Source organism: Armigeres subalbatus, chromosome 1, assembly GCF_024139115.2.
Source record: "Armigeres subalbatus isolate Guangzhou_Male chromosome 1, GZ_Asu_2, whole genome shotgun sequence".
Classification (NCBI taxonomy): Eukaryota; Metazoa; Arthropoda; class Insecta; order Diptera; family Culicidae; genus Armigeres; species Armigeres subalbatus.
Genome location: NC_085139.1, coordinates 218,554,481 through 218,577,331, shown reverse-complemented (window position 1 = coordinate 218,577,331; position 22,851 = coordinate 218,554,481). Strand labels below are relative to the sequence as shown.

At 41.3% G+C, this 22,851-nt stretch overlaps 1 protein-coding gene across 1 annotated transcript in view; it reads left to right on the top strand.

Annotated features, from left to right (window-relative positions):
- The first annotated feature begins 11,881 nt into the window (after nt 1–11,881).
- LOC134205774 (RNA-binding protein MEX3B) overlaps nt 11,882–22,851 on the top strand; it is a 41,566-nt gene continuing 30,596 nt past the window's right edge. Inside the window, exon 1 of the mRNA XM_062681356.1 lies at nt 11,882–12,833. The gene's annotated coding sequence lies outside the window, so the exon portion shown is untranslated. The remainder of the gene's footprint in view (nt 12,834–22,851) is intronic.

Below are 22,851 nucleotides of genomic sequence, written 5' to 3'. Positions count from 1 at the left end.
TTGCCCACGTTATTGACGGCCGCTTGAAGTTTTTAACGTGTGGCCTTGGGGTGCCTTCCCGTTGCCAGCACCAGGACGTCGTTGGCGTAGATTGGGATATATATCTCTTTTGGTAACCGGTCAAAAGCTCCTTCCATCGCAATGAGGAAGAGGGTAACGGCGATGACGGAACCTTGGGGGACCCTGGTTTCTTTCTTCATTGATCTTGATGTTGGTTTCCTACCAGGACCCTGAAGGTTCGGTCTGATATGAAATTCCTGAGGAACTGTAGGAACATCGGGTGTCCATGTACGATTGTACGCCTTTGAGAGGTCTAGGGCAGCCATTTCGATGTGGTGCCCTTTTCTTCGTGCGTCGTTCAATATTTGACTAAGCGCGGCGAAATAGATGTTAGTTTCTCTGCCTGACCGGAACGCATGCTGCCTGTTATCCGGGTGGCCACCATTTTCCAGGAATTCGAAGAGCCTTCGATTGGCCATTCTCTCCATTTGTTTGAAGACGACGCTGGTGAGGGCGATGGGCCTGTAGTTATCGACGTCGTTGGGTGAGCCGTGACCTTTCGGGATGGGTACGACGAAGCTGGACTTCCATTTGGTCGGAGGCGTTCCTTCCCAAGTAACCAAAAGTTTCTTTAAGAGTACGTGTTTCGCTTAATCAGCTTCACTGAGCTGCTTCAGCGAAAAACGTATACCCTTAAAGAAACTTTTGGTTACTTGGGTTCTTGCCATTCCTTATTGATGGTATTGAGGAGGGTTATTTTTCCACTGGTGGGCAGGTGCTTAAGCAGGTCGTCGGGGCCGACTGACTTACCTTTGACCTTCTGGAGGGCATACTCCAGCTCGGCAAATGTGAATTTTATCTCATAGCTCCGATATTCATCCCACGAAAAACAAAGAAATGAGAAGGTATTTGATTTGTTTCTTATGTTTGTGATTTTTTTAATGTTAGCAAAAAGAAGCGACATATTTCCTTGTTTTGCGATGATATTAATATATGTACAGTAAGATAGAAAACGGAGCAGTTTCCATACCTATCAAGAACTTTTAAACAGACCTCAAAGTTCCAGTAAGGGACTTGGACATAGCACGGATATAGAAGACAAAGTTTGACTAATTGTGAGTATATGTTATTGATGTACCTCAACACAAACAATAATGCCATGGTGCTGCTGTTTAACACCATGCAGGATATCAAAATTTCAACAAATATGCACTGATATTGTAAATCTCGAAAGACCACTTTTCTTCGCCATAGAAAGTTAACACCCCTTGCTGAATTTTTATTCATATATCACCCAAACCTAAATTTTGCCTTGTTTAAAGATGTCGCTAAGTTGAAATTTCCAGCGTCGTTTGAAACCGTAAAAATGTTTCACTTAAAATCGAAAAAGGTACCCGGGTATCCTGTCGGTTACATAAGGGTTAAAGACTTTATTGCTAAGTTAATTGATTTATATCTGCCAGGCTATAGTAAGGTGATTATATTTTCAACGGGTAACCCATACTTCGTTGCTGTATGAGAAACAATTATCAATCATTCGTGAATTATGATTTTCATCAATAATTATTGCATTAATAGTTTATTGTGGTTTAGCGTCACTCACATGACGTTCAAATATTATTCAGTGCAGTACTATTGATAAATGTTATCCCTCCACTAAGGTAAGTGGCACATGCTTATTGGAAATGGTAATTATCAAGTCTTCTATAGTAAACCGTTCGATTAGCTAATACGAAGCGACAGCCGGCGTTTACTTACGTAGCGTGGTGAACCAGCTGCTCTTCATTCGGATTTTATTTACATTCGAGCTTGAGCTCACACATGATTTCACAGTGCTAGCGCGCTGGTGACGACGTCGGTGCTGGGCTGTAGGCTGCAGCAGGAGGTAGCCCTTGACAGACAGCAAGCAACATTATTCGTTTCATTCTTATTGAAGCGCAAGAACCTTGGCTTGGCTGTTTGGTTCTTCGATTGCCTCGAGCGAACACATTTCGTTCGGTGACTTCCTTTTTTGCCGATCTTCACTGCGTTGCAAGTTTGGGATGCTTCTTAAGGAGCAAAATGGCCGAAAGTGTATAATGCTGTTGGGTAAATAATGCAAAATCTTGCACAATTAAAATAAAAGCAAGTAGACAAGGTTTTATTTTTAACGGATGTATCCAATTATTTGAAAAGATAACCTTAGTAATATTTAACACGTTTCAAAATCATTTACTTTAACATCAAATGTGATAGTTTTGTATTGAAAAAAACTAACTAGGGGGAATGACGGCTTTGGCAGGTTTTGTTCTATTATTGGCAGGGGTTTTTTTTATGACTGACTATGCTCAAATTTGCCCTAAACATTCTTTGCATATCAAAGAATATTGTGGCCAAATTTCATGAAATTTGGTCGACAAAAACCCCCCTGACATTAATAGAACAAAACCTGCCAAAGCCGTCTTTTCCCCTATTTACAAATAGCTAGAAAGTACAAGTAGAAGTGTTGTATTTGCAATCGTTTTTTCCTGAAAGCTAGAATTTAAAATCTAACCTTTTTGAAATCCTAAACGTGGATGTTCAACCTTCAACCCAGTTTGCCTTTTCCGAAGCTTCGCACCAGTTCGCTACTTATCTTCGCATTTGATTAGATCATGAACTAGACCAGACTGTCAAGTGATTCGCATTACTATTAGCACGATCGGTGTCGCAAGTGCTTCAAACAGTCAGCGGACCTTCAGAAGCACTCACACGCGGTTTGACCCTGGGTATCGGCCGTCGTCGCGTATGTTCATTAGTAGTATAGGCTCGAATGCTTCTTCTTCGTCATCCGTACACGGTTAGTAAATAGAGTGCTGTGCTGCTGCCTCACATAGCCATCAGTAGTCGCGTCTCGCGTGGATCTGTTTCTCGACACCCTCCTCTCTTCCTCTGTACCACCCCGCGTTCAAACCAATGATTTATTATGTGCTTCACGCAAAGGACGTCGACGTCGATCTGGCAATCATTGTAGGACCTGGTCTGGTCGGACCACTTAAACGCACATGTTTTGCGCTATGCTTCTTTTGCCACCAACAACCAGGTGCAAATTATTTACTATCCATTGCTTCGTTATGGATTAGGATTAGAATAGAGCATGGACTTTAAATCAGGAAAAGGTGACCCCAGCTGTACTCATTTCGGATTTGCTCGTCTACAGCGACTGTAAATGCAGATCGCTGGATTTTGAATGTAGGCTCTTGCGTTTGCGATGCGCACATTTTCTGTCAACAACGCGCGCGTTTTCATCTGTGCCGTCGCATATTCGCTATATCCAGTTCATGTGCCGCATCATACATAGCCGGCTTTGCGAAGTTCGATCGGATTCGATATGGGTTTCGGATCTCTCACCAACACTTGACTCTCGAGAGAGGATTTTTTATCGCTCGAAATCACTCACGCTAAAATGATTCAACACACGCTAACCAGAATGCACAAATTTGTTCATTAAATATATTCGAATCGTTTGTAGTAGGGTAACCAAAAGGGTAACGATGGTATTTTGGACATATGTTCTCGAATTCGTTACCTAAATATTGTCAGAAATGTGATTATGAAAGAGGTTAAATAGACACATGATTCCTATTTACTTAAAGAAAGTAAAAATATACAGTCGCCCAACTAACGAATTCGGTTTTTTAATAACCCAACTGTTGGGTCAACTGACAGCCTTTTGAACTATAGATAGTGGAATATATAGATGAGCGAAGATAAATCCTCTGTCTCCAAACGAACTGTCAAACGTGTCTCCAAACGAGCATGACGTCACGATTTCAATGCAAACGTTAAGGGCTGTGACGTCATATACGCGTGTGCACGGGCAAAAAAATCGACTCAGCCATGCTTTCGCTCATCTATAGATTCCACTATCTATATTTTGAACACGTGTATTTCGACACAAATGATGTCCAATGGCGCCCAATCCCGTTTTCCGTGTTTACATTGTATCTTGACGTAAGGTTGCTTTTTAGTTGGGCCATTACCCAACCAGCAGTGGCCCAAGTATTAAAATCCCAACCAGCGATTCCAGACTGTACTCAGATATCCAAAATACATCCATCACCTTAATTTGCATTGGCTATGTATAATAAGGAGGCAAAAGCTAGCAATGGCGTAGGATTGCCAATCCGGAGATGGTGAGTTCGATTATCGGTCCGGTCTAGGATGTGTTCGGGTTGGAAGCATTCTCGACTCCCTGGGCATAGTGTATCCATTTTACTTGCCACACAAGATACGTACTCATGCAATGTCGGACATAGAAAAGCTTTCAATTATTACCTGAGAAAATGTTCCAGTTGAAATGTAGAGCCGTCGAAGAAGAAGAAGACCGTGTCTAGCCTTTCACGAATGTTTAAGGCTGTGAACCATAACTAAAAGTTAATCGTACTGATTATGGATCAACTGTGCGATTGAATTATATTTATTGAACGGCTACTCAGTCTTACTATTTCAAAACGAGTTTATTGTCTACCCGACGTTTCTAAACGGGAATTGTGTCGAAACGTCTGGTAGATAATAAACTCGTCGTGAAATTGTAAGACTGAATAGCAGTGTTGTCCTACACTCAAGGCAAAAAATTCTGCTCTTTGATTTGACTCCATCTAAACGATTTTATAGTCTCAACTAAGTATGTTCAACTAATAGAAGGGCATTTGGATTTTCTAAATGTCATGGCAAACTGTCAAAAAACTGCACTCCAGAGCCACAGGAACGCGCGCGCTGATAATACACTCCAGTGAAAACACTCCAGTGTATTTTCAGTGCGCGCGCTCCTGTGGCTCTGGAGTGCATTTTTTTGACAGTTTGCCATGACATTTAGAAAATTCAAATATCCTTCTATTGGTTGAACTTACTTAGTTGGGACTAAAAAATCGTTTAGATGGAGTAAAATCAAAGAGCAGATTTTTTTGCCCTGAGTGTAGGACAACACTGCAATAGCCGTTCAATAAATATAAGTTAAACGCGTCAGTGAAATGGTTCGCAGCCTAAGTTTGTTGTAATAATATCGATTCCAAAACTATATAATATTATTGTAATGAAACATGTTAAAGATGATTTTCAATGGAATATGATTTTCTGAAATAAGTGTAAAGGCTCCGTCAGGCGTTACAAGCAAATAGCTCGTACGAGCGAATGGATTCGTTGAGCACTCTGTTGCAGTCACACGTAGCAGCTCTTCACTTTTACCAAATTATTATCTCGGTTTTTCGACAAAAAATCTAATTCTTTTCTTATTTTTACAATGCAATACTGCAACCTGAACACCTTTGCTAGGGAAAAATTTGCTAGTGTTCGATTAGCAATTTTGATTCTGAGAGTTGCACAATTTTATCGCATAGCAGCAACACAATTCGACTTATCGTCTATAGGGTTCGACTTATGACGTTCGTATATGACGTGGAAATCCTTTTAATTGCATTGCTACTCAACGCGTGCAGACATAAGTTAGTTTAGTGATCAATGATCGTACCGTAGTCCGCCTAGGACTACCACTTCTAGGTTTTGATAAGGTTGGGTCCTAAAATGATGAATCGATATTCGATTTTCTTTTAGGGAACGATGAAGCTAATTATCCTGAACGCATCAGATTTTTGTCCGACTCAGAAGTCGAAGGGACATTGTTTAATTTGAAATTTAAAAATAGATGGAAAATGCTTCCTCGACATTTTCGGTCTTGTTTGACGTACAGAATAAATTATTATTTATTTTATCAGACTAAGGCCGGAGTGACCTGTGCCGCACATAAAAGTCTTCTCCATTCAACTCGGTCCATGGCTGCACTTCGTCAACCACGCAGTCTGCGGAGGGTCCGCAAATCGTCCTCCACCCGATCGATCCACCATGCCCGCTGTGCACCACGCCTTCTTGTTCCCGTCGGCTCGTTGTCGAGAACCATTTTCACCGGATTACTGTCCGACATTCTGGCTACGTGCCCGGCCCACCGCAGTCTTCCGATTTTCGCGGTGTGAACGATGGATGGTTCTCCCAACTGCTGATGCAACTCGTGGTTCATTCGCCTCCTCCACGTACCGTCCGCCATCTGCACCCCACCATAGATGGTACGCAACACTTTCCTTTCAAAAACTCCCAGTGCGCGTTGATCCTCCACGAGCATCGTCCAGGTCACGTGTCCGTAGAGAACTACCGGTCTTATAGGCGTTTTGTAGATAGTCAGTTTGGTACGGCGGCGAACTCTATTCGATCGGAGCGTCTTACGGAGTACGTACGTACGATTTCCAGCCACTATGCGCCTCCGAATGTATCTGCTGGTATCGTTATCGGCGGTCACCAGTGAGCCCAAGTACACGAATTCTTCAACCACCTCGATTTCGTCACCACCGATAGAAACTCGTGGTGGGTGGCTTACATTGACCTCTCTTGAGCCTCTTCCTATCATGTACTTCGTCTTCGACGTGCTGATGACTAGTCCAATCCGTTTAGCTTCGCTTTTCAGTCTGATGTAGGCTTCCTCCATCCTCTCAAAGTTACGTGCCATGATATCAATGTCGTCGGCGAAACCAAATAACTGGACGGACTTCGTGAAAATCATACCACTCGTGTCAATCCCTGCCCTTCGTATTACTCCCTCCAAAGCGATGTTGAATAGCAGACACGAAAGACCATCACCTTGCCGTTACCCTCTACGCGTTTCGAAGGGACTCGAGAATGCCCCTGAAACTCGAACTACGTACATCACCCGATCCATCGTCGCCTTGATCAACCGTATCAGTTTATCCGGAAATCCGTTTTCGTGCATTAGCTGCCATAGCTGGTCCCGATCGATTGTATTATATGCGGCTTTGAAGTCGATAAATAGATGATTTGTGGGCACGTTGTATTCGCGGCATTTCTGCAAAACCTGACGTATGGCGAACACCTGGTCTCTGGTAGAGCCTTCACCCATAAATCCTGCCTGGTACTGCCCCACGAACTCTCTTGCAATTGGTGTTAGTCGGCGGCATAAAATTTGGGAGAGTACCTTGTAGGCTGCGTTCAGCAATGTGATTGCGCGGTAGTTGCTACAATCCAGCTGATCGCCCTTTTTGTAGATGGTACACACGACACCTTCCATCCACTCCTGCGGCAGAATCTCATCCTCCCAAACCTTGGTAATCACTCAGTGCAGCGCTCTAGCCAGTGTCTCACCACCGTGTTTAAACAGCTCTCCTGGTAGTTGGTCAACTCCAGGGGCTTTGAGATTCGGAGCTGGAAGTCGCATGTCCTGCGCGCGTGTTCCTAGGTTCATTACCATACCGCCACCGTTGTCTGCCACATCGCCATTCAGGTGCTCTTCGTAGTACTGCCGCCACCTTTGGATCACCTCACGCTCGTTTAAAAGAAGGTTCCCGTTTATGTCCCTACACATATCAGGCTGTGGCACGTGGCCCTTACGTGAACGGTTCAACTTCTCTTAGAACTTTCGTGCGTTATTAGCGCGGTACAGTTCCTCCGTCTCTTCATGGTCTCGATCTTCCCGCTGGCGCTTTTTCCTCCGGAAAATCGAGTTTTGTCTGTTCCGCGCCCGTTTGTATCGTGCCTCGTTCGCCCTCGTGCGGTGTTGCAGCAATCTCGCTCATGCTGCATTCTTCTCCTCAACTAACTGCTCACATTCGCCGTCATACCAGTCGTTTCTCTGATCCGGGGGCACCGTGCCTAGTGTAGCGGTTGCGGTGCTTTCAATGGCGGATCGAATATTTCTCCAGCCATCTTCAAGAGATACTGCGCCTAGCTGCTTTTCCGTTGGGAGTGCCACTTCCAGCTGCTGCGCGTAGTCTTGAGCTAGTCTACCGTCTTGTAGCCGCCCAATGTTTAGCCGCGGCAGACGACTCCGACGCGTGTTGATCACCGTCCAGAGTTTTGAGCGCAGACATACTGTAATGAGGTAGTGGTCGGATTCAATATTCGCACTGCGGTAAGTGCGTACGTTCGTGATGTCGGAGAAGAATTTACCGTCGATTAGAACGTGGTCGATTTGGTTTTCCGTTCCTTGATTAGGTGATTTCCATGAGGCCCTGTGGATATTCTTGCGGGGGAAGAAAGTGCTTCGGACTACCATTCCGCGGGAGGCTGCAAAGTTTATGCATCGTTGGCCGTTGTCGTTTGATACGGTATGCAGACTATCCGGTCCGATGACCGGTCTATACATTTCCTCCCTTCCTACCTGAGCATTCATGTCACCGATGACGATTTTGACGTCCCGCAGTGGGCATCCATCGTATGTCTGCTCCAGCTGCACATAGAACGCTTCTTTCTCGTCGTCAGATCTCCCTTCGTGTGGGCAGTGCATGATGGTGCTATAGTTGAAGAAACGGCCTTTTATCCTCAGCTTGTACATCCTTGCGTTGATTGACTGCCTCCCAATCACGCGTTGGCGCATCTTTCCCAGCACTATGAAGCCGGTTCCCAGCTCGTTGGTGGTGCCACAGCTTTGGTAGAAGGTAGCCGCTCGATGCCCGCTTTTCCACACTTTCTGTCCTGTCCAGCAAATTTCCTGCAGCGCTACGACGTCGAAGTTACGGGGATGTAATTCATCGTAGATTATCCTGTCGCAACCTGCGAAGCCTAGCGACTTGCAGTTCCATGTTCCAAGCTTCCAATCGTGATCCTTTATTCGTCGCCTAGGTCGTTGCCGATTGTATCGAGTCGTATTATCTTCTATGTCGTTCGTAATAATTGTTTTTAAAGACGGCTTATTGGGCCTGCGCAAACCTCCTGTCTCGTCGGAGGGCCGTCATGTCAGGGCTGTTTAGCGTCCCACCTAACACCAGGACTTGGGCTTGACGTTCGTATATGACGTGAAAATCCTTTTGATTGCATTGCTACTCAACGCGTGCAGACGTAAGTTAGTTTAGTGATTAATGATCTATCGTAGTCCATCTAGGACTACCACTTCTAGGTTTTGTTGAGGTTGGGTCCTAAAATGAAGGATTGATATTCGATTTTCTTTTAGGAACGATGAAGCTAATTATCCTGAACGCATCTGATTTTTTCCCGACTCAGATGTCGAAGGGGCGTTGTTTAATTTGAAATTTAAAAATAGATGGAAAATGCTTCCTCGACATTTTCGGTCTTGTTTGACGTACAGAATAAAGTGGTATAATATGATTGGGGCCCTCCTTAGCCGTGCGGTAAGACGCGCGGCTACAAAGCAAGACCACGCTGAGGGTGGCTGGGTTCGATTCCCGGTGCAATTTTCGGATTGGACTTCCCTGGGCATAAAAGTATCATCGTGTTAGCCTCATGATATACGAATGCAGAAATGGTAACTTGGCTTAGAAACCTCACAGTTAATAACTGTGGATGTGCTTGCGCTTAATGAACACTAAGCTGCGAGGCGGCTCTGTCCCAGTGTGGGGATGTAATGCCAATAAGAAGAAGAATATGATTTCAAACACACTAGCAAAACATCCCAAGGCACTTGCCACAATCTTTGACAGATAATATATGGGCCTAACATTTCATTTTTACTGACTTAGAAAATTACCAGAATTTATATAACATCGGTTCATGTATTCTTGACCGATGCACTATCGTTTGCAACTATACACGAGATAGGACTTTAGGACCCAATCGAACCAACTGTCACTGGATATTGGTAGGTATAGATTGTAGAAAATAAAGGAAGGTTGTTAAGTCAAGCATTTTAGTGATGGATTATGGAAGTTGGGAGTCACATTGGTACTATGGCAGAGATCATCCACGTGTTAAGATGGGAAACGTATCGAAATGTATGAACTGGGATAGTTACACAGTATTTTTGGACCCCGGTAAAAAATGATCTTGGCAATTGTGAGAAGAATAAATACAGCCTGGTTCAACAAGCAAAGACAGCGAAATAGGCATGGGGCAATACTGCGAAGATTCGGTTTATTAGACAAATTAACGTCGGTCAAGCTTGAAGAATGCACATGTGTGGAGGATTATTTAGACGAGTTAGTTACAACAACGAATAGTCTGAGCGAAATCGGTTTTGAAGTGAATGACCAATGGTTGGCTTCGCTACTGATGAAAGGACTTCCGGAATATTACAATCCAATGATCATGGGACTTCAAGCTTCAGGGATTGAATTGACAGTAGATATATATTGTGGAGACGAAAATCCTTAAGATGCCAAATGGACATTGAAATTTCCTGGGGCTGGTGCTGAAGGGGCTTTATATACCGAGCACAAGGAAAGGCAGCGAAAGGACGAGAAGAAACCTGAAGCGTGCTTCACGTGTAACAAACTCGGACATTTTGCTGCTAATTGTCCATAAAAGCAAAGTAAGCCGAAGTTCAAAAGAAGTGCTTTATGTGCTATGTTGACTGCCAAAAACAGGAAAGAGGACGCATGGTATTTTAACTCGGCGGCAAATTCCCACGTGACCCGGAGTTAGAAGAATGAAGAGGATCAGAAGCAGTAAATCGACACAGCAGTCATTCATATCCGTTGCCAAAGGGTAACTCTCGAACTTGAAGAAGTTGAACTGAAATGCAAGATGTTTTGCAAGTTCCAGATTTGTCAACTAACTTATTATTGATCAACAATAAATTACAAGAAGGTTTTGACCGTGATATTTAATGCAGAGAAGTATGAAGTGCTAGATAAAGGAGAACATGTAATCGCTTCTGGAACCGTTGGTGATGGGTTGTATCGACTGAATCATCAGAAAATTCTTAAATATTTTATGATGGTGGAAGCAAGAATTTGGCACAAAAGGCTATGCCATTTGAATTAACCGAGTATGTATAAACTCGCAATTATTGTAGATGGAATTTATGTCAAAAAAGAAGTTAGGGTAAATGTTCCATTTTGGACCCCCAGTGGAAGTGCCTACCGATATCTGCTTATATGTATCAAATGACACGTTCGATATAGGCGGAAATTCCAGATGGAAGTCTCATTTATGAAATAGCAATTTGAAATTGGCATCAAGTGTTGATAAATCGCTGAGAATTGTCGGGAGCGCTTATTTCGTTTGTTTTAGTCCAACTGCTGTCTTGAATTTTTCTCAACAGTTAAACACAACATAAATGATGAATTTAGTTGACCCAACAACAGTAACTGAAGCGTTAGAGCGAGCTGATCACACGTTCTGAGAAGAAGCGATCATTGAAGAGATGAAAGCGCTGGAAGATAATGAGACCTGGGAGCTGGCTGACTAACCGGCAGGAAGGAAAGCTATTCGTTCCAAAGGGGTTTTCAAAATGAAGCGTAGAGCTGGTGGCGAAATTGAAAGATACAAGGCTTGGCTCATAGTGGAGGGATCCTTTGTGGTTTATCACCTCAGCACGATAGAAAACAATGCAAACTTGCATTCTGATGTGATAAACTGCAAAGAAATCCTCTGCTTGTCACTTTTATTTAAAAGAGGGGAAGTCGACGAAGAGAATTCTCTCTTGCAACATTCGCCCTTTTACCAGATAGAGCTTGATATATGTTGCTCGAGATTGAAATCATTTTACTTTTAAAAAATAAAATGTTTTTAGTTTTTTTTTCCAGTGAGCCAATGTAGTTCAATTTGAGCGTGTCACGCGCATCAGTAGTGGTTTGTTTTCCTTGTTCTCTCTCTCGTGCTGCTTTTCCTTCGTATCCTTCTCCTTATATACTTTGCATCGTCGCGTACCGTTGCGTTCGTTTCGGGAGGATATTCAACTTCGCGGAAGCTCTCCGGCTGCCGGCCGGCAAGCAGCTGTTTTGTTCGTTCCCTCTTGCTCTTACTTTCGCGGAAGATAGAAGACCGCAGCCCAATTTTGCATCTCTTTCCGTAAAATTGCACACATCCTCTCGTGCGTGTGCGTGATCGATCCTCTCGTTTTTCTACACTTTTCTTGAAAAAGATCGGGTTCTGCTGCGCGCAGACGGAGCGTACAGAACTGTCGCGGGTCGAGCCGAAGAAACCGGAGATCAGAAGTAAAATGTGATTCACCGCGTACGGACGTGCATAGTTTCTCCAAGAAGTTCAATCAACACTAGTTTGGTAGTCAAAGATTTTTCTTGGTTTTCTCGAATATCAATCGATCCGCCGTCCAGTTCGTTATACCGATAAAAGGAGCTTACTCAAATAAAGGGCTAAGTGCATTGGATAAAGCTCGTAAATTAGTAGTGCAAAAGTGCTGTCACAGATAAGAAGAATCGCACCGCAAAGGATTCGCTGGATACCGTTGGAAAAGGATACGAAGCCCGGCAAGAAAAGAGAAAGAGAGCAATAATTGCGGTTGTTGAAATGAAACCGGTGATCATAGTTTTTGTTTAGCAAAAAGTTGGTTTTTGTAAATATCGTTCTTGTTCGCTCGCCACAAGTGCGCACGACAAATAAAAAAGTGGAGATCTTAATCGTTGATAGTGAGAATCGCAAGCAATAAAAAAAATAGTATTGTTCCGAAGCTTATGTTAAAAAGGGAAAAGTAGAAGGTGGATGATCGTCTAGTCATAGTCGCGTGGTGCCTTGAAGATACCGCAGAAGAGCCCAGAAGAAGGAATTAAACACTCCGTCGTTCTAGCGTGTCCATCCAGCACTTTCTGTTCTGCCGTCGAACGTCGTCGCAAACGCTGCTGGAGAGGATAAAGCAAAAGAGGAATATCTATTATTATCGTGTTCTGCATGGTGGATCTGCACGTTGGTCCGGGGACGGAGGAAGGCGGATCGCACAACAGTACCTAACCTAAGAAAAAGAGCGCACAAGGAAGCGCAGCGCTCGGCGGAGAAGAAGCAAACTCATCGGCGAACCGCAGTAGTACCCACTACAAACTATCTGCCTCTCTTGTTATTGTTGTTGATGGCAAAATCGGTTGGATAACTTGCTGAATCTGTGCAGAGGATTTAAGACCCAGGTAAGAGTGCTGGTTCAGGGTCGTTGCCACTTGTGAGGTCCCTGCTCGCGGATACTTGTTTTCCGTTCCGTTTTTGGCTAGGATAGAACACTGATGTCTTGGGAGGTGCTTTTCGATCATTACCGAGGATCCTGACTGGGAGTTATTGCTTATATATAATAGGGGGATTCACTTGACGGCGTAGGTTGCTGCGTATCTGTTTATAGAAATGTTTCACAGGTGATTTGAAATATGTCCCATGTGATTGCGTATGAAACATTTCAATAATCAGATACGCAGCTGCTTACGCTGTTAAGTGAATACCCCTAATGTGTTCTTATTTTTGATATGGTAGGCTGTGCTGTAACACACTGGTCTTACTGTTGCAATTTTGTATATAATTTGTTTATTTGTGGAGGAGATATTTTTTGCCGCTTTCGTCTAAAAACTAGCTTTGTTAACACCAAAATTGACTCGTGGGAGCCAATTAGGCAAAAGTATAACATTGAAACATATTTCCCAAACATGTTTATGGATTTTTCGTATTATTTTCCATGCTACACCAGGAATTAGGCATTTCATGCTTTTCGAGCTATTTTTTATCATGAAATAACTATTACCAGCTAGATTTCAACCAAATAACTCTGCGCGCTTTCGCAAAATGCTAGTTGAATGTAATTTCCTCATTGTTCCATTTAAGCCATGAACACTCTGAGTTAGTAGTTCTTAACCAAAATATCGTTCACAAGATAGGTAGTTTTTAAATTGTTTTCTGAGTTTAGGTGTGATTTGAAAAACATGTAGCTATGGGAGTAAATTGGTCATGTCACCTGGGGGTAAAGTGAGCAGCATGTTTGTCATCCAATCTGTGATATGATTTTATCAATGGACGCTCTTATTTCTGTCTAAAAATATAACAAGGGCCAGTATTTCACCCATGGAAATAATGAAGACGCATGAAAACTACTGTTTTTGACATGCCCTCATATAATCCGGAATTTCTCATGCGGTCAGAACATGATTTTGAACCAGGTTTTTGAAACTATGGTAAAAGATCCAATAGTGAAGGAACTAAGCACGTTCCAAAACTAATTTGTCGATTACGTATTTAATACTTAGTTCTCGAAAGTCTAGCAACTTTTAGAGATGAATAAGGCCGGCTAAAAGGATCTTTATTCTAAGTGATATCATTGTGATCAAACAATATCAACCACGTGGGCAGTACAGTTTCATATGTTAAGCGTGAGACGAGAAGTGTCGATCATAGTACGGCAGAGTAGTTATTAACGAAATCGAATACTCAGCCTGACTAATATGCATAGAAATCCGCAAGCAAGTATTTCTCGGCATAACTGTCCCACTAAACTATTTTCATGAAAAACGTCGCAAATTATATTTCTGAACTAAAACCTTGAATGAAATCATCAGAATGGAGCTTTCCCAATAGTCTAGTGATATCAACTTCTCAAATTTTCTACTCATATGAGGTCCAGAGCACTCACACATTCGGACGTGAGAATCTCAATATCTTGATAGCCACTCGATAAACAACAGCAGTTCTGTAAGGGTGTCCAATTTACCCCCACCACCCCTATGTTAATTATTGGCTGTCGCCAGTGGCGCACGGAGTGGGTGGGACAAGTAAGACATGTCCTACACATAAATTTGTCTTCATGGGACAGTCAAAGCTTTGTCCTACCCATGATTGCGGTAAGCACATATGAACTCATTGACTGGCAAGTATATGTGTGTTATCAAATGGTGATTTTAAAATAAATCGAATTCTTTAGAATAATCATAGACGTTCCAGGGATCCTAAAGGAATAGAGTACTGAATGTTCTTTAGGACTTTAGGCAGTTTATAATCCCAAAAGCGCAAGGATGTTTTCGATCATTTAGTAATCAGGGCTCGGCCATTTAGCAGTTTGTCAATCACTCATTCAGGGTAAATTCCAAAATGTGTTGTAGGCTGGACTTTCAACGTAAAGATTTATCTTCAACTGCGCCTAACAAGACATTTTTTAAATTCCACTAATAACGAAGTTAAAGTGCTAGTTGAGTAACTGATAATAGAGGATCCTATTCACCTACTATCATTACGTAAATCTTGGCACAGTCATCGTGATCACCAACAATATTGCGGTCACTATCACCGTATCGTTATTTCTTCACTTTCACAACTTCTCCACTATTATAACTCTCTTAGGCAGGAAAACCATCCCCAGAAACGGGTCACCGAAAAATCACCAAACGGTCAAAATCAAATTACTAAATCTTCAGAACCATCCTTGTTCAAAATCCCGTACAACATTTCCAAATTCACGTCACTCCTTAATAAGTATATAAGTCCCTGTTTACTATTTTGTTGAACATATATTGCAGTCGTGTGTTTAATGATGAGTTGATTCACTTAATGTACACCCATGACTGCCAACACCATCTAACATCGATTCATCAATTTTTACATTATTTATATTTTGCTCTTTCCAGTCATCACCCAAGACACTACAGCATAATTTTCCACTCATTTCCTAAATCAAATTTTATGCTATTGTTCTTGAAGCAGATCCAAATATTTGAAAACACAATTAATTAATGATAACTAGCTTGATGAGCGTATTAAACATTCAGTTCTTCATAGTGTGATTCACAGATTAAACACACTCTTCAGGTGATGATATGTACACACACTCACAAAAACATACATACATTTTCTCACACATTTTGATGCGGTTAAAGAAGTAGTTTGGAGAATTGTGCCTATCTTCATGTTTTCTACCAATTGCAGTGATGTCTGGTATCAGGGTTGGTTCGCTCTGAGGAGTATTCAAGAGAAGGTGTAAAAACTTCTCTTTTCTTGATCTATTATCCGAGTGTATTGTGCAGAAATACACTTTATCTTTGTATGAAGGAGCGTGCGTAGTATCCACTCTTCGTCGCACAAGTCCACAAGTGTAAAGAGTACAGGAAAATGGTAATTTGCTGTTTACCAAAATGCATACATTTAGGCTATATTCTAAATCTTCCATGTAAATACGCTGTTGTGAGCGCCTAAACATAGGCCATTTTGTACCCAATATCAAAACACACGCGACCGAAAATGTTCTCACTCTTTATCGATCATGTTTCTCTTGGCTTCAATCACACGTACGTGTGAACGCTCTCGAGTGTGAATCAATACACTTATCTTTATTTATAAATTCTCTACACATTTCAAGACGAAGTGTGAGAAATGACCAACCCTGTCTGGTATTACAAGTTTTAATAGTCAAACAGTAAGTTTACTTCTAATTTTGTCAAGTATTTCGTAAGATGTCATTTGTTTTATCTTGTTTAATTCACCTATCACATTGTCTTTTTTAGTTTTTTGATTTCTACGTAATTCAGTTTAAGTTCAGTTTAAGATTATGTTGCGTCGTTCCTTCATTTTATTTGTCTAATACTAATCTCCCAGGGTCGTTTCTGCATAGATGGAAAACCTAGTTTTAAAGTTTGAAAGAGCATCGCTTTAAAGTTGAGCGAAGATAATGAAATTTGCCCTTCCGTATCTAATCGTCTTAAATCCTTACAAGTAAAATAACTATCATTATCTAAGTCGTGGTCAGCTATAGGATTCACTTTTCGGTGGCAAAATAAAGCTTCATCACGCCTATTTCCTATCTGTTAATAAAATTTATCGAGAATGAAGCCATTATTAGATTGATTGTATACCATTGTTATTAAGAGTGGTATTTTATATTATGGCTCTTTAATTTGGACATAACAAAATAAAAGAAGCGCCACGCTCCTAGTTTTGAAAAAACTTCTACTCAGTGAATCCTATTAATGTCAATTGCCTATTAATGTCGATAAAGTTGATTATAATTTCTCTATATATACCTATCTAGCTAGATTTAGGCGTAGCTACGACTCATCATCTTCAGGGAACACATCAGAAAAGTATTGCAAAAAAGGAGGAGATCTCACTTCATTATTAATGAGGAAAGAAGCCCACCTCATTGCATCACTATTCCAGGCTCCAAGACACGATGATGTCCGTTGGTTCACATGCACATCCGTAAAATCAGTGCGTCAATGCCAAATTGTGACGCGGCATTGAACAAAAATAGTCCACATGTGATACCACCACGACAGGATATGTCTTTGGTTGCCATATCAGTGCTAATGGCGTAAGCCCACCCATCGCGTCAAGATCACATATCCAAGGGGAGATTTTTTTTTTTAATTCTTTATTATTGTGATTTTTTATATAAATTTATAAGTTCATCACGTCAAAGTTTTCCAGAGGTAGAAGAATAGTTGTTGAAATCAGCAAAAGAGAATAATAAAAAAACGAACAGTGGGTAATGTCTGTGACATAACCGTGAAGTGGACGTAGGACTTGACTTGACCATGCCTTTGAAGATGTATAATATATCCAAATCTCTCACGTCACCTAATTTGTATAAAAAATCGGCGATAACAGCCCAAACATTATTATAACAATTTTCATGAGCAATATAGGAAAAAATATCTCAAAAAGAAAAGCTCTCAATCAATTTTTCATCTAATAGTGGAATTTTTTGTGATTTATTTCATTATATGTCACAGTTCTTGTTATGTAACGGTTTTGAAAAAATCTTGAAAATCTGCTATTCGCGTATAACATTTTATCTCTAGAGTATTTTAGAATTTTTAAGAACTCTTTAGTAAGTCTATCAATGGATCTCAGAAGAACCGTATGCTTTGAAAATAAACATTTTCTATGTCCATCTGTTGCGTCATGTTGCGTCACGGACTGTAAGGCTGATGCTGGGTGGAGCGCAAAACCAAAGCTGTCTTCATGCAGCGTATCTGCTTGACGTGTGCTGTTTTTTCAATGGAACCAGCGGGATGTGAATTACCTTAATGCAGCATGCGACGAACCAGTGACGAATGCCACCCAATTGCGAAAATTATTATTAACTCTCTTGGCCCTGATAATGGCCGAAAATTAACTCCTTTCGGGGAACTGGTTGACCGAGGGGGTTTCTTTACTCGAAACCAAAACACACACACGCGATTTCTTCAAGAACATTGCAGTTCTTTCTCTTGATTTTCTTCAACTTGTTTCGGCTCGATACCAATGCCGGCCGGTCTTGGCTCAACACTGATGTCGGTCGGCCTCAGCTCTTCATTGATGCCGGCTAGTTTCGGCTCGACTCTGCTGCTGCTGCCGGTATCTCCTCGGCATTGCTGCGGTGTCGGGTCTGTAGTATGGGCTGCTTCTGGAACATTTTCTGCGGCTGTACTGGCATGCTTTGGCTGATGGTGGCCTCGGCGCTGTCGGGTCGAAAAGCGGATGATGCGGACGATGCTGTTTTGCGAAGAGTTGCGAGTGCTGTCGAATCGATGCTGCTGTGGCTTTGCTTGTCCCGGTTAGAATGAAAGAAAAAAATCGTTTTGCGCTATTTTATGCCTTCTCAGCAGACCCAGCTGCAGCTCATTCGCTGGTATCTGCACCAATCAGAACGCGGTAATGGATACTTTGCATTGAAAACAGTTTTAGGCCTATTGAAACAAGCTCTTCGTGTCTAATCAATGATGAATATGAAACGTGTACTTATAATCTTTTGATTAAGGGGTTTGTTGTATAAATCTGTTTAGTCAGATGGACGCTATTCACCTTCAAAATCTTCCATTCCAGCGTAACGCTCTCGATGCCAAAATATTGAAATGACACCCGGTATAGTAAAGAAAGACATAAGTCCTACGTCAAAATTAACCTTCAAATATGTACTTCAGAAGTTCAAATTATCCTATGCTGTGCTGTAGGATCTGTCAAAGTTAACAGCGTTGGTTATCTAGTTCTTATTTCTTTACTTGGATTCATCTATACCATTGTAAATCAATTGTAAATCGATCGAGCGGACGAGCATCAATGGCAGCGGCAGTGTCGGTAGCGATCATCTTGTGTCGTCGAGAGCAGCAGAGGCCAAGCAAGTCTCGTTTGGATTGGTAATTTTGCCGTCGGAGATTTTCTTTACAAGATTGGGACCATCGTTTCCTCAAGTGACAAGACATTTCGCAATGATTCGAAATGAAAATATTTTGACATGATTTCTTCAGCATAGCATATGAACTCAGAAGCCGGAGCCGAAGCTCCGCCTTTTCGATGGATAATACCGTTATAAACCACTTGTTGGCTCCTCCTTTACATTGACCAATCAAGAGGAAATAATTTGTCACATGTAATCAATGTTTTGAATTTCAAGCACCGCCTTTTTGGTATTGTTAGCGTTGTATGCCGTTCTTTGGCATCACCTTTTTATCGACCGATATCGTAAATCACTTAGAACAAGAATAATCAACAACTTTCTACCAATCTTTTAGAAGTAGCGCAAAATAATTTAGCTGTTTAGTTATGTAAATAATGAAACCAACATGACCAAATGCCCATGATAACTCTATATTTCGAGAACATTTTCCCAAATTGTTCACGAACAACTTACACTCAATATGTATATAAATTTCAGGAATCAATTTCATAGATATTTTTAGGGCTATTTTTATAAAATATGCCCAAATCTCTCACATATTGGAAGAAAGAAAACGGCGATAGCATTATTATTACCATTTTCGTGACCAATTTAGAAAAATATCTCAAAACAGAAAGCTATCAATCGATTTTTTATTTAATGTTAATATTTTTGTCATTGATGAAAATATGAAAAAAGATAATTCTTTGACTTCTAGAGATGACACCATTATTCTCCCTGTCGTCGGATGTTGGTTCCCTGCCGGCTTTAAGCCGGAACTGAACTCGCATGAGCCATGATTTTGTCATTATATCAGAACAACTCTAGCCGAAGCTCCACCCCTTTGATGAATAAGACCATTGTAAACCGCTTGTTGGCTCATCCTTCACCTAGACCGACCAAACGAAAATGTCATGTTGTGAATTACAGACTGTCTGTCAGCGTAATTTACCATTTGTAGCATCATCTATTCTTCAACAAACACTGAAAACTACGTCGAACAAAAATAATCAAAATGTTCCAGCAATCTTTTAGAAAGTATCAAAGAGTCATTTTCTACATATTTTTATCAAATGTCAAATAAATCCAAAATTCAAATAAATCCAATAGATAAAAAATCGATTCATAGCATTCCGCTTTGGGATATTGTTAATTGGCCACGAAAATCTTGAACATCTGCTACTTGCGTATAACATTTTATCTCTAGAAGATTGAATTTGGCACAAAAGTACTATTTTTAAAGCGAAAAGTATTGAAAGCTTAAATATTAAACTCTTTAGGTTCTGTCTCATTTGGAGAATTAAACTTAAAAGTGACAGTTCGAAAATTAAAAAATCACCCCGTTATAAGAATATCTGGTGCTACCCAGCAATTCCAATAGGACATCGATGGAAAATGATTCGATATCTGTCAAAAGTAATACTGCTCTGCGAGCATGGTTTTTCGATAATTATTGAAATGTCACTTTTAAGTTTAATTTCAGTTTAATTATCCAATTGAGACAGACCCTTAGTCAGTATCAGTGGCTCTCAGAAGAACCGTTTGCTTTGATGGCATACATTTTCTATCTCCATCTGTTGCGTCATGTTGCAGTGGACTGTTAAACTGAAACTGGGTGTTCTGGGGTGTTGCGACGTGTGCTGGTTCCCCAATGGAACCAGCGGGATGCAAACTACCTGTAATGCAGCGACCGACGAACCAGTGATGAATTCCAACCAATTGCGAAAATTATAAAAAACTCTCTTGGCCCTGATAAGGGCCGGAAATTAACTCTTTCAAAAGCAACTGGTTGACCGTGGGAGTTTCTTGCTCGAAACCAAAACACACACAAACGATTTCATCTAGAACACCGCCGTAAAAGCGACGAATTCCAACATATTGCGAAAATTATCACTAACTCTTTTCGCCCTGATAAGGGCCGGAAATTAACTTTTTCAGAGGAAACTTGTTGACCAAGGGAGATTCTGGCAGAAAACCATTCTAGAACGTTGTAACTTTTTCTCTCTTCACCTTTCTCTGCTCAATACTGATGCCGGCCGGTCTCGGCTCGTTTCTGCTGCAGGTCTCTGCTCGGCACTGTTGCGGTGTGTGGTCTAGGCTGGGCTGCTTCTTCTGCTGCTGTGTTCCACTTGATGTTCGTCAAAAAACTGATTCATGGTGCTGGGTAGCACCCAGGTTTTATTCATCGTTGATGATGATAACAGAATGAGAAGGAAAAATTGCGTCACCCTCTTTTATGGCTTATTTTGGTGCGCAGTTGCAGCTTATCCGCTAGCGTCTGCACCCATCAGAATCAAGCGAACAAATGACGCGAGGAACAAGCGGCACCCATATTTATAGGTTTCAGTGCAGTCAATGTTTTGCTTCGAAAGCAGTTTTAGGCCTATTGAAACAAGTTTTTCGGGTCATATCAAGTATGAATATGAAAGGCATACTTGAGATCTGTCGATTAAGGGGTTTTCCGAAGAGATCCGTTCACTGGGACAAACGCTATTATCATTCAAAATCTTTCAACACAGCGTAACGCGGTCGATTTAGAAATATTGAAATGACACCCGGTATAGTGAAGAGAGACGTAAGTCCTACGTCAAAAATTATAAATAAAGTACGTTTAAATAGATGATTAGAAGCCCACGAAAAAAAAAAGTTTACTTAAAACCTCAAAAGGTTAATTGAAAGCTGAAGAACCACAAACAGATCTGTCCGTCATGAATTCTGAGCTCCCATAAAGATTCTTAGCCAATCATACGATTTCTTGGATGTTCATTTTGAAGCGGTAGATCCATAACCATTTCTGAATGTTGATTGAACCCATTTGAATATTTATACAAATTTCTTTTTGTAAAAAAGTTCGACAATCGTAAGAATTCGAAGATGTATGTCATGCTTTTTAGCAATTCTTAAACAATCTTGGAAAAGTAATATTTGTCCTGAAAATCGAAGAAAATTTCTCAAATTATGTAAGTATTCTGTCCGTGAAGATCTTGTCAAGTCCTGATAATTTTTAAAATTGATCCAGTTGCTGACGCAAGCATATCTGTCTCATTTTGATATGGATGGGTATGGGACAGTAATTGTTTTGCTTTTAGCGGCAATATTGGTAAAATGTGCATCGATTTCGGAAACGAACTCAGTAATCTAGTGGCCACCGCTTCTGCCTATAAGCAGGAAGTCGTGGGTTCGATCGCAGGCTCGTTTCTTTCCTATTTTGTTACTACTTGCCACACTAACAGCAAAGAAACCCCCAGTGGCACCTATGACAAGTCGTAGAGTGGTAACGGATGCAGTTCTCTGTAGAAACGGATGGAAGTGATGCTGCTTTCATACTAAAGTCTAGGCTTATAACACGCACGAATTTATGCGAGTCGATTGCTAATGCTAATACCAGAACTGTTCGAAAAATTGACTTTTCCTATTTGTCCTACCCACGACTCGGAGCGTGGATGCGCATCTGGCTGCCGCATAATTTTGCGATTCCCTGCTAGTTGAAACCATGACAGTTATGTTGCTCTGGAAGTGCGATACTCTCAAAGATTTTTATTTTGCTAATCGTAAACAATGCTTTAGTGCATACATACTAGAGTGGGGCGCAGTTGTATGGGAAAACGCAAACTTCGTCCGATCAAGTGAGATCAAGGTTTTTCTGAATCGTTTTGGGACCCCTATCAACTGTGCAAAATATGGGCTCGATTGGTTGCGACCTCGCATGCCGCATCGCGTTTTAAATTTACATGGAGATAAGTATGGGAAAATGTACTTTTTTACATTTTTGCTCTTAGCGGCTTCAATTTATCATCAATCACGTGACTCAATACGTTAGCATATAGCCTGGAAGATGCCGAAAGACTTTGCCGAAGAAGGTATGCAGCTGGAAGGTCTACAAAAAATGTTATTTCGTTTTGAAAATTGATTGTTTAAACCATATGCAAGAAATCAATGTTTCTGCCAGCACTACCGGACAACCTGTAATTGTCAGAGGGCAAAACCCATTTTCCTTCTAGTCGGAATTTTTACTTTGTGAAATCATTCCGAAAATCTTCCAT